At 26.5% G+C, this 11,169-nt stretch overlaps 3 long non-coding RNA genes across 3 annotated transcripts; all 3 read left to right on the forward strand.

Moving 5' to 3' along the window:
• Positions 1–1,762: 1,762 nt before the first annotated feature.
• On the forward strand, positions 1,763–2,544 carry LOC119668225. Its single transcript, XR_005251471.1, has 3 exons — positions 1,763–2,200; positions 2,264–2,365; positions 2,417–2,544. It is a non-coding gene; the product is annotated as an uncharacterized LOC119668225 (long non-coding RNA).
• Positions 2,545–4,530: 1,986 nt separating this feature from the next.
• On the forward strand, positions 4,531–5,312 carry LOC119668230. Its single transcript, XR_005251472.1, has 3 exons — positions 4,531–4,968; positions 5,032–5,133; positions 5,185–5,312. It is a non-coding gene; the product is annotated as an uncharacterized LOC119668230 (long non-coding RNA).
• A 1,990-nt stretch (positions 5,313–7,302) lies between these two features.
• On the forward strand, positions 7,303–8,036 carry LOC119668236. The gene is made up of 3 exons (XR_005251473.1): positions 7,303–7,737; positions 7,805–7,860; positions 7,912–8,036. It is a non-coding gene; the product is annotated as an uncharacterized LOC119668236 (long non-coding RNA).
• The last annotated feature ends 3,133 nt before the right edge of the window (positions 8,037–11,169 follow it).

An 11,169-nucleotide genomic window follows, 5' to 3' on the forward strand; every position in this document is an offset into this window, starting at 1 on the left:
TACATACAGTATATATATATAATTTATATATACATACATACTTTATTCGAAATTCCAATAATCAGCTAGTTAGTTAATCAGCTAAACTTTAAACCTTTTCTGTGATATTACACCAGACCCAATTATTAGTGAATTCAACTTCCATGAGACTAAGACTGGTATAACATCACACTATTTTTCAAGACGGTAAAACGTCTAACGTCACAATTTAAAATAACGACATCGATATTCACACTATATATTTTGAAAAATAAGATGATTCGATTTTCGATACAAAGTTTTAGTTTTTATTAATAAAACATTTAATATTTTCTTTATTTTTTAAATTACCAACGCGAGAAATTGAAATATATGCAATTAATTATTAAAATAACTTTTAATAATAAATAATTATTATTAAAATAAATAATTTCAGAACAAATCAATGCAAACTGTAAGAATTTAATCCATTAGTTTTAAAATAAGTATATTATAATATCTAGAATAGTATTTTATTATTTTGTTGAAAGTAATGTGTGGCCGCTCTAGTTTAATAGAGTTTACAAAATTATGAAAACTTTGACGATTAAAAAACAAATATATTGGTGATTATTTGAAATGTGAATATATCGTAAAACCTTATATATATTATGGACAGATGGAATCTGTAATATTATTGAACTGCAAAGAATTAATCATGATTGGGAATTAATCGCTGGTATTAAATAAAGATTAAGGACTTATTACGCCATAAAAAGCCAAAATATCAATTACTATAACTGTTATGCTTATGGAATATACGGTTACGGACTAAGCGATCAAGAAAATTCTAAATGTATTCCAAAGTTTTTACGATATATACTACATTGTTTTAAATGAAAAAAAAACTCCGAACCAATAAACACAAATTTTTAAATTGTACGATCGCTGATTTACGAAGTAGTGTAAACAAATAATAAGGAGATAATTTATATATGTATTTTAATATAAATTAATTGCCTTTATATACATAAACAGAATACATAAACAGTTTATGTATATATTTCTTAGTTCTTATCTTTAAACGATAGATAAGAACAATACGCAGTACATAATGTGTGACATAAGTTTGCATAAAGTCCGAGATCAGAAAAAGAAGATAGTCTTTTGCAATCATTATTAGACTTCTTCTTTTCTCTTTGAAACGTGAGTTAATATCTAAAGTACTTTCACTCAATAGTGTCTGAAGTATAGTTTAAAGCCCAGCATATCTTCTTGACGGAATATATATCGTATTTGATTTGAGAGAGTGTGTTTCTGAATTAAGGTGTGTATCCACAAGATCGAAGATCTTCTTCTGCATAACACATATAATACAAGATAATATAAAACTAAAAACTAACAACCTTTGGACGTTAAACTTTAAAAAATACAGTGTTTTTACGAAACTGATCTAGTGATAATGATCTGAGCTAATAAATATGTTATATTATAACAGCATTAAAATTAAAAGCTTCAGCTTTTTAATATACAAACTTTTTAAAATTTTTTTTTTAATTTATATAATCCTTTTGCTCTAATATAAAAGTAAAAAAATTTCGAAAAGGTAGCAACTTTATATAGAAAAGTATTATATAAATAAAAATAAATATAAAAACTACATAAATAAATTTTGTTTTAAAAGTTTACAAAAATAGACTTCAAATAAGAAATAGCAAATGATTTTTATTGGTCTGGCAATGCTAGGAAAAATTTCAAACAAACTTCAATTCAAGTTATCTTTTAAATTTATTATTTTTATAATCAAAACATTTTACCAGAGAAGTTAGTTTCTCTAAATAAACTGAAATAAATTGAAATAAATTTTTCAGTTAAAAATTGAAAACTTCATTACAGTTTTTAATTTAAGCAATTAAACTAAATCCGCAAAATGGCTGACAAAAATAAAATGAATGCTGCTCAACGCAAAGCCAAGGCAGAGGCAGATAAACAGGTGCTCGCCCACGTTAAAACTTTGGATGATCTTAAAATGTGTTGCAAAATCGCTGATAATGAGAGGAAATTCTATTTGGGAAAATTACTTCAAATAGATAAACTTTGTAAGGATCATCCAAATGATCATCCAGTAATTCCTCGTGTCATGCATTCAGCAACTAAGGGTTTGTCATATTCTAAAGATAAAAACTGTGAAACTGAACCAGGTTCATCTGATCAACATTAGAAGCACTTTCATATTTTAAAGGTAAATAATTAAGTTTCTGATATACCAAGATATGAAATTTTTAGATTAATGTCTTTATCATAGTTCCTGTTTTCTCTTTGTGATTTATTCTCTAATTCAAAAAATAAACTTTACTTTGTGGACAAAAACGAAAACTACGGAACACTTCGGAGAAAATGATTGGAGGTAAGATAAAATATTATATAAAAATCAGAAACTATATAGGTATCGTTTTAGGGGCTGCAATATGAAAACTAATAAGGGTCTGGAACGTTGAAAACATTTACTCATTTATTTAATTATTCTTGTTGCATTTTAACCTGTTAAGATGTGATCGAATAAATGAAATAATTTAACTTAATTAACTGAAGCGTTTAAATATTTTTAAATTGAAACAAAAATATATTTATGAATATATTAAAAATATATTAAACTAGGTTAATAGACGTATTATAATGATAAATGATGATACTATGTCACCTCAACACAATGGTGTAACTAGAATATACCAATGGAGGGGATATACCAAAAATATTTTTTTGCTGTTTATATATTGTACATTATTATGTATTCATATATTACATTTATGTACATACAGTATATATATATAATTTATATATACATACATACTTTATTCGAAATTCCAATAATCAGCTAGTTAGTTAATCAGCTAAACTTTAAACCTTTTCTGTGATATTACACCAGACCCAATTATTAGTGAATTCAACTTCCATGAGACTAAGACTGGTATAACATCACACTATTTTTCAAGACGGTAAAACGTCTAACGTCACAATTTAAAATAACGACATCGATATTCACACTATATATTTTGAAAAATAAGATGATTCGATTTTCGATACAAAGTTTTAGTTTTTATTAATAAAACATTTGATATTTTCTTTATTTTTTAAATTACCAACGCGAGAAATTGAAATATATGCAATTAATTATTAAAATAACTTTTAATAATAAATAATTATTATTAAAATAAATAATTTCAGAACAAATCAATGCAAACTGTAAGAATTTAATCCATTAGTTTTAAAATAAGTATATTATAATATCTAGAATAGTATTTTATTATTTTGTTGAAAGTAATGTGTGGCCGCTCTAGTTTAATAGAGTTTACAAAATTATGAAAACTTTGACGATTAAAAAACAAATATATTGGTGATTATTTGAAATGTGAATATATCGTAAAACCTTATATATATTATGGACAGATGGAATCTGTAATATTATTGAACTGCAAAGAATTAATCATGATTGGGAATTAATCGCTGGTATTAAATAAAGATTAAGGACTTATTACGCCATAAAAAGCCAAAATATCAATTACTATAACTGTTATGCTTATGGAATATACGGTTACGGACTAAGCGATCAAGAAAATTCTAAATGTATTCCAAAGTTTTTACGATATATACTACATTGTTTTAAATGAAAAAAAAACTCCGAACCAATAAACACAAATTTTTAAATTGTACGATCGCTGATTTACGAAGTAGTGTAAACAAATAATAAGGAGATAATTTATATATGTATTTTAATATAAATTAATTGCCTTTATATACATAAACAGAATACATAAACAGTTTATGTATATATTTCTTAGTTCTTATCTTTAAACGATAGATAAGAACAATACGCAGTACATAATGTGTGACATAAGTTTGCATAAAGTCCGAGATCAGAAAAAGAAGATAGTCTTTTGCAATCATTATTAGACTTCTTCTTTTCTCTTTGAAACGTGAGTTAATATCTAAAGTACTTTCACTCAATAGTGTCTGAAGTATAGTTTAAAGCCCAGCATATCTTCTTGACGGAATATATATCGTATTTGATTTGAGAGAGTGTGTTTCTGAATTAAGGTGTGTATCCACAAGATCGAAGATCTTCTTCTGCATAACACATATAATACAAGATAATATAAAACTAAAAACTAACAACCTTTGGACGTTAAACTTTAAAAAATACAGTGTTTTTACGAAACTGATCTAGTGATAATGATCTGAGCTAATAAATATGTTATATTATAACAGCATTAAAATTAAAAGCTTCAGCTTTTTAATATACAAACTTTTTAAAATTTTTTTTTTAATTTATATAATCCTTTTGCTCTAATATAAAAGTAAAAAAATTTCGAAAAGGTAGCAACTTTATATAGAAAAGTATTATATAAATAAAAATAAATATAAAAACTACATAAATAAATTTTGTTTTAAAAGTTTACAAAAATAGACTTCAAATAAGAAATAGCAAATGATTTTTATTGGTCTGGCAATGCTAGGAAAAATTTCAAACAAACTTCAATTCAAGTTATCTTTTAAATTTATTATTTTTATAATCAAAACATTTTACCAGAGAAGTTAGTTTCTCTAAATAAACTGAAATAAATTGAAATAAATTTTTCAGTTAAAAATTGAAAACTTCATTACAGTTTTTAATTTAAGCAATTAAACTAAATCCGCAAAATGGCTGACAAAAATAAAATGAATGCTGCTCAACGCAAAGCCAAGGCAGAGGCAGATAAACAGGTGCTCGCCCACGTTAAAACTTTGGATGATCTTAAAATGTGTTGCAAAATCGCTGATAATGAGAGGAAATTCTATTTGGGAAAATTACTTCAAATAGATAAACTTTGTAAGGATCATCCAAATGATCATCCAGTAATTCCTCGTGTCATGCATTCAGCAACTAAGGGTTTGTCATATTCTAAAGATAAAAACTGTGAAACTGAACCAGGTTCATCTGATCAACATTAGAAGCACTTTCATATTTTAAAGGTAAATAATTAAGTTTCTGATATACCAAGATATGAAATTTTTAGATTAATGTCTTTATCATAGTTCCTGTTTTCTCTTTGTGATTTATTCTCTAATTCAAAAAATAAACTTTACTTTGTGGACAAAAACGAAAACTACGGAACACTTCGGAGAAAATGATTGGAGGTAAGATAAAATATTATATAAAAATCAGAAACTATATAGGTATCGTTTTAGGGGCTGCAATATGAAAACTAATAAGGGTCTGGAACGTTGAAAACATTTACTCATTTATTTAATTATTCTTGTTGCATTTTAACCTGTTAAGATGTGATCGAATAAATGAAATAATTTAACTTAATTAACTGAAGCGTTTAAATATTTTTAAATTGAAACAAAAATATATTTATGAATATATTAAAAATATATTAAACTAGGTTAATAGACGTATTATAATGATAAATGATGATACTATGTCACCTCAACACAATGGTGTAACTAGAATATACCAATGGAGGGGATATACCAAAAATATTTTTTTGCTGTTTATATATTGTACATTATTATGTATTCATATATTACATTTATGTACATACAGTATATATATATAATTTATATATACATACATACTTTATTCGAAATTCCAATAATCAGCTAGTTAGTTAATCAGCTAAACTTTAAACCTTTTCTGTGATATTACACCAGACCCAATTATTAGTGAATTCAACTTCCATGAGACTAAGACTGGTATAACATCACACTATTTTTCAAGACGGTAAAACGTCTAACGTCACAATTTAAAATAACGACATCGATATTCACACTATATATTTTGAAAAATAAGATGATTCGATTTTCGATACAAAGTTTTAGTTTTTATTAATAAAACATTTAATATTTTCTTTATTTTTTAAATTACCAACGCGAGAAATTGAAATATATGCAATTAATTATTAAAATAACTTTTAATAATAAATAATTATTATTAAAATAAATAATTTCAGAACAAATCAATGCAAACTGTAAGAATTTAATCCATTAGTTTTAAAATAAGTATATTATAATATCTAGAATAGTATTTTATTATTTTGTTGAAAGTAATGTGTGGCCGCTCTAGTTTAATAGAGTTTACAAAATTATGAAAACTTTGACGATTAAAAAACAAATATATTGGTGATTATTTGAAATGTGAATATATCGTAAAACCTTATATATATTATGGACAGATGGAATCTGTAATATTATTGAACTGCAAAGAATTAATCATGATTGGGAATTAATCGCTGGTATTAAATAAAGATTAAGGACTTATTACGCCATAAAAAGCCAAAATATCAATTACTATAACTGTTATGCTTATGGAATATACGGTTACGGACTAAGCGATCAAGAAAATTCTAAATGTATTCCAAAGTTTTTACGATATATACTACATTGTTTTAAATGAAAAAAAAACTCCGAACCAATAAACACAAATTTTTAAATTGTACGATCGCTGATTTACGAAGTAGTGTAAACAAATAATAAGGAGATAATTTATATATGTATTTTAATATAAATTAATTGCCTTTATATACATAAACAGAATACATAAACAGTTTATGTATATATTTCTTAGTTCTTATCTTTAAACGATAGATAAGAACAATACGCAGTACATAATGTGTGACATAAGTTTGCATAAAGTCCGAGATCAGAAAAAGAAGATAGTCTTTTGCAATCATTATTAGACTTCTTCTTTTCTCTTTGAAACGTGAGTTAATATCTAAAGTACTTTCACTCAATAGTGTCTGAAGTATAGTTTAAAGCCCAGCATATCTTCTTGACGGAATATATATCGTATTTGATTTGAGAGAGTGTGTTTCTGAATTAAGGTGTGTATCCACAAGATCGAAGATCTTCTTCTGCATAACACATATAATACAAGATAATATAAAACTAAAAACTAACAACCTTTGGACGTTAAACTTTAAAAAATACAGTGTTTTTACGAAACTGATCTAGTGATAATGATCTGAGCTAATAAATATGTTATATTATAACAGCATTAAAATTAAAAGCTTCAGCTTTTTAATATACAAACTTTTTAAAATTTTTTTTTTAATTTATATAATCCTTTTGCTCTAATATAAAAGTAAAAAAATTTCGAAAAGGTAGCAACTTTATATAGAAAAGTATTATATAAATAAAAATAAATATAAAAACTACATAAATAAATTTTGTTTTAAAAGTTTACAAAAATAGACTTCAAATAAGAAATAGCAAATGATTTTTATTGGTCTGGCAATGCTAGGAAAAATTTCAAACAAACTTCAATTCAAGTTATCTTTTAAATTTATTATTTTTATAATCAAAACATTTTACCAGAGAAGTTAGTTTCTCTAAATAAACTGAAATAAATTGAAATAAATTTTTCAGTTTAAAAATTGAAAACTTCATTACAGTTTTTAATTTAAGCAATTAAACTAAATCCGCAAAATGGCTGACAAAAATAAAATGAACGCTGCTCAGCGCAAAGCCAAAGCAGAGGCAGATAAACAGGTGCTCGCCCACGCTAAAACTTTGGATGATCTTAAAATGTGTTGCAAAATCGCTGATAATGAGAGGAAATTCTATTTGGGAAAATTACTTCAAATAGATAAACTTTGTAAGGCTCATCCAAATGATCATCCAGTAATTCCTCACGTCATGCGTTCAGCAACTAAGGGTTTGTCATATTCTAAAGATAAAGACGGTGGAACTGAACCAGGTTCATCTGATCAACATTAGAAGCACTTTTATATTTTAAAGGTAAATTATTAAGTAAATTATTAATATACCAAGATATGAAATTGTTAGATTAATGTCTTCATCATAGCTCCTGTTTTTTTTTGTGATATATTCTCTTCGACCACTTTGAGAAAATGATTAGAGGTAAGATGAAACATTATTTAAATATCTGAAATTGTATAGGTAACGTTTTAGGGGCTGCAATATGTGAACTATAAAAATGTCGGGAACGTTGAAAACATTTACTCATTTATTTAATTATTCTTGTTGCATTATAACCTGTTAAAATGTAATGGAATAAATAAAAATATTTAACTGAAGCTTTTAATTATTAAAAAAAAAAATTAGGTTAATAGACGTATTATAATGATGGCATTGTCACTTTAACACAATGGCGTAGCTAGAATTGTGTCAGATGTTATACTAGATAATATTTTTTAGCATATTATCTGTGGCGTGTATTATCGAATATAAAGGAGGATATATTCCCAAATTCCTGGATACACCTTTGTCTTAAGAAAAGTACACTATGATTAGATCACACGTTAGTGTTATTTGTATAAAAAATATTTTTTAGTATATTATCTGTAGAGTGTATTATCAAATATAAAAGAGGATATTATTCCCTATTCCCAGGATTATTCCCTATTCCCAGGATTATTCCCTAATTCCAGGATACTCCCTTGTCTTAAGAAAATTACACTATGAATAGATCATACGTTCGTGTTATTTGTATGCTGAAAAGGCCGACTACTTTATCACTGCAAAAGTGTACTATAAAAATTAAAGACCATTTTTAAACCATTTCATAGTGGAAAATATCATTTACGAATTCCTAAAACACGGTTTAATATGACGAAATAGGTATGTAATAAGTTATTATAATAAGCTTACTTTGGAATGGACAAAGTTTATATGTTAAATGCCCATGAGATAAGGACAGATGAGGTATAATAATGAAAAAACAATATCATTACTAGGATTATTAATTCCAAACTGAGTTCAAGATCTCTATTAAACTCATCCAACACAAGCGAGTGTTAGGTAGTGTTTTCATATATCAGCAAAATTTTATGATTAACTGGCCCAAACTCATTTTTCTATTTCTATGATAGTGAAAATTGGTTCCATGTTACATGTAGTATATACGGCTGTTTTAGTGCTAATGATTGATCCCCATATGTGTGAGACATATCGCCAAGATACATTTTGTACTTTCTAGATTAGCGTATCTTTTGTTAACAATCTTTACACTAATTTAAAATTTATTTAAATAAATTTATTTTATTATTTTAATGTATAATATTTATTAAAATATAAAATAGTTTTATAGTGAAGAGGTTTCTTCAATAGGATAACGCAAAGACGATACTGTAAGGCACAAAACCCTGAAGTTTGGTACCAATACAAAAAAGAAACCTATGTGTGATAAATGTGATATCATTATGTAAAATAAATTGGTTAAAATCGAAAAATTTCGAAAGATTAATACAATACAAAAATGCTGGTTGTAAACGATATGTTCGTTGAAATTCGATTTGATTAAAGATGAATAGTAGCAGTTTTTTTTTAAATTGCTTTCAGTTATAGAAACATTTTCATTTGAATAATTTTTTTTTATAAACATATTCTACTGTAGTTTTACATAATTTTGTAAAATTTAGATATTCACACTATATATTTTGAAAAATAACATCATGTAAATATATTAAAATATTTTTTAGATCACTATATAGGAAAGTGCTTATGAACGCTGCGAAATATTCAATGACGATAACTTCAGAGCGTCATTCCAAAATATTATAAGAGTCAGTAACAATAGTCAAATGTACATCCTCCTATCTTATCGGACACACATTCCTTTCTACAACCAAGGGCGTCACGATCAATAGTTTAGAGTTTATTTCTGGCTTATTTGTTCCGCAAGCTTACACCAATCCCACTCCTTTCAATTGTTGTAGATTTCATTTTAAACATATTCGCCTGTGCTTTTCTGGCTTCGATAAACATATTCGCCTGTACTATTCTGACTTCGATAAATTTAGCATGCTAAATATTAAGTCCATTTACTCTCCTTTTTGTCCTTCATTACTGGAATTGGCTTTCAGTCATTGAACTTTTGTGTGCTGCGATTGTAATCTTCCAGATATCCACCTCCACCATATTACTAAGAGATGGTCTAGTTTTCAACCTACAGCAAAAAAAAAGTTCTGTATGCGGCTTAACAGCTCTAAGCTTAGTACAGAGTTATAGCTGGTTTTTCTCAAAGGAATTTAGCATGAAATGATAAATAAAGACAAACGTAGAATATTTAAGATGAGCTAAGTAGGCTACTCGCATACTATAAAAATTGAATTCAACAACTTGTAACGAATAAACCTGCTTATTTCTGACATTATCCTTAATAACAAATCCACAAGACATAATGTTCATCATTTACTGAATTGTTGTATAGCAAATATCAATTTGGACACAAATAATTTCTGGTTTTGTGCAAGGGTCCTTAACTCAAACTTAGGTTTGCAATTGGTTTGAAAAAGGGACTTCCCCTAAAATGGATTCATACTTAAAATAAAAATTCGACTTATAGAACGCACTTTCCCATATTCCTATTAGCAGGTAACAATATTTTTATTTGAGTTATAGAGAAATGCGAGTGATAGTTATGAAAGCAGAATTATATGTAATTTGCTCCCTAAAACCCTATTGCACTCTTTTTAGTTCGAGTTATAGAAAATTCGAGTTATAGAAGTTCGAGTTATGGAAATTTGACTGTATATATTTTTCGTTTGTCAGGATTTTTTAAAGAAACTCTCTTATAGATAGACATAACGTCTGGATAGCGGTTACATTAAATGTTTATTATCTAGATTATTGCCCAGAAAGAGAGCAACAGCTGCGTCAAGCCATAACTTGATGACAGGTAGCCAAATAAATAAGTCAATTGACCAGAGTAAGAAGAAAATGTTGCTCATCGGTTTTATCCCTGCCAAGCAGTGTTGCTCACTAGCAGGTGTCAACACAGTCATTATTGTATATCTCTATCTAAAATTTCTTTAAACAGCTAACGTACTTTAAAACTTTCCTGTGATATTAAAACGGATCCACTTATTAGTGAGTCCAAATTCCATGAGTTGAGACTGGCATCTATCACTCTATTTTTCAAGGACGTTAAAACGTCCTTTTTGTTCTTAAAAAAATATATTATGATTGGATTTTCGCTATAAATTCTTAATTTCTGTTAATAAAATATTTGATATTTTTATTTATTTTTAAAAATTAACAATATGAGAGATTGAAATATATGCAATTTTATAATCAATATCGACAATGAATTTATTTGCAAAATAACTAATTTAATAATAAATCGATGCAAATTCCGAGATGTAGATCCATTATTTAATCCCTTAGTTTTAACATAAGTATAAGATTATATCTTAAAAATCATTTAAA

Source organism: Teleopsis dalmanni, chromosome 1, assembly GCF_002237135.1.
Source record: "Teleopsis dalmanni isolate 2A chromosome 1, ASM223713v2, whole genome shotgun sequence".
NCBI classification, from domain to species: Eukaryota; Metazoa; Arthropoda; class Insecta; order Diptera; family Diopsidae; genus Teleopsis; species Teleopsis dalmanni.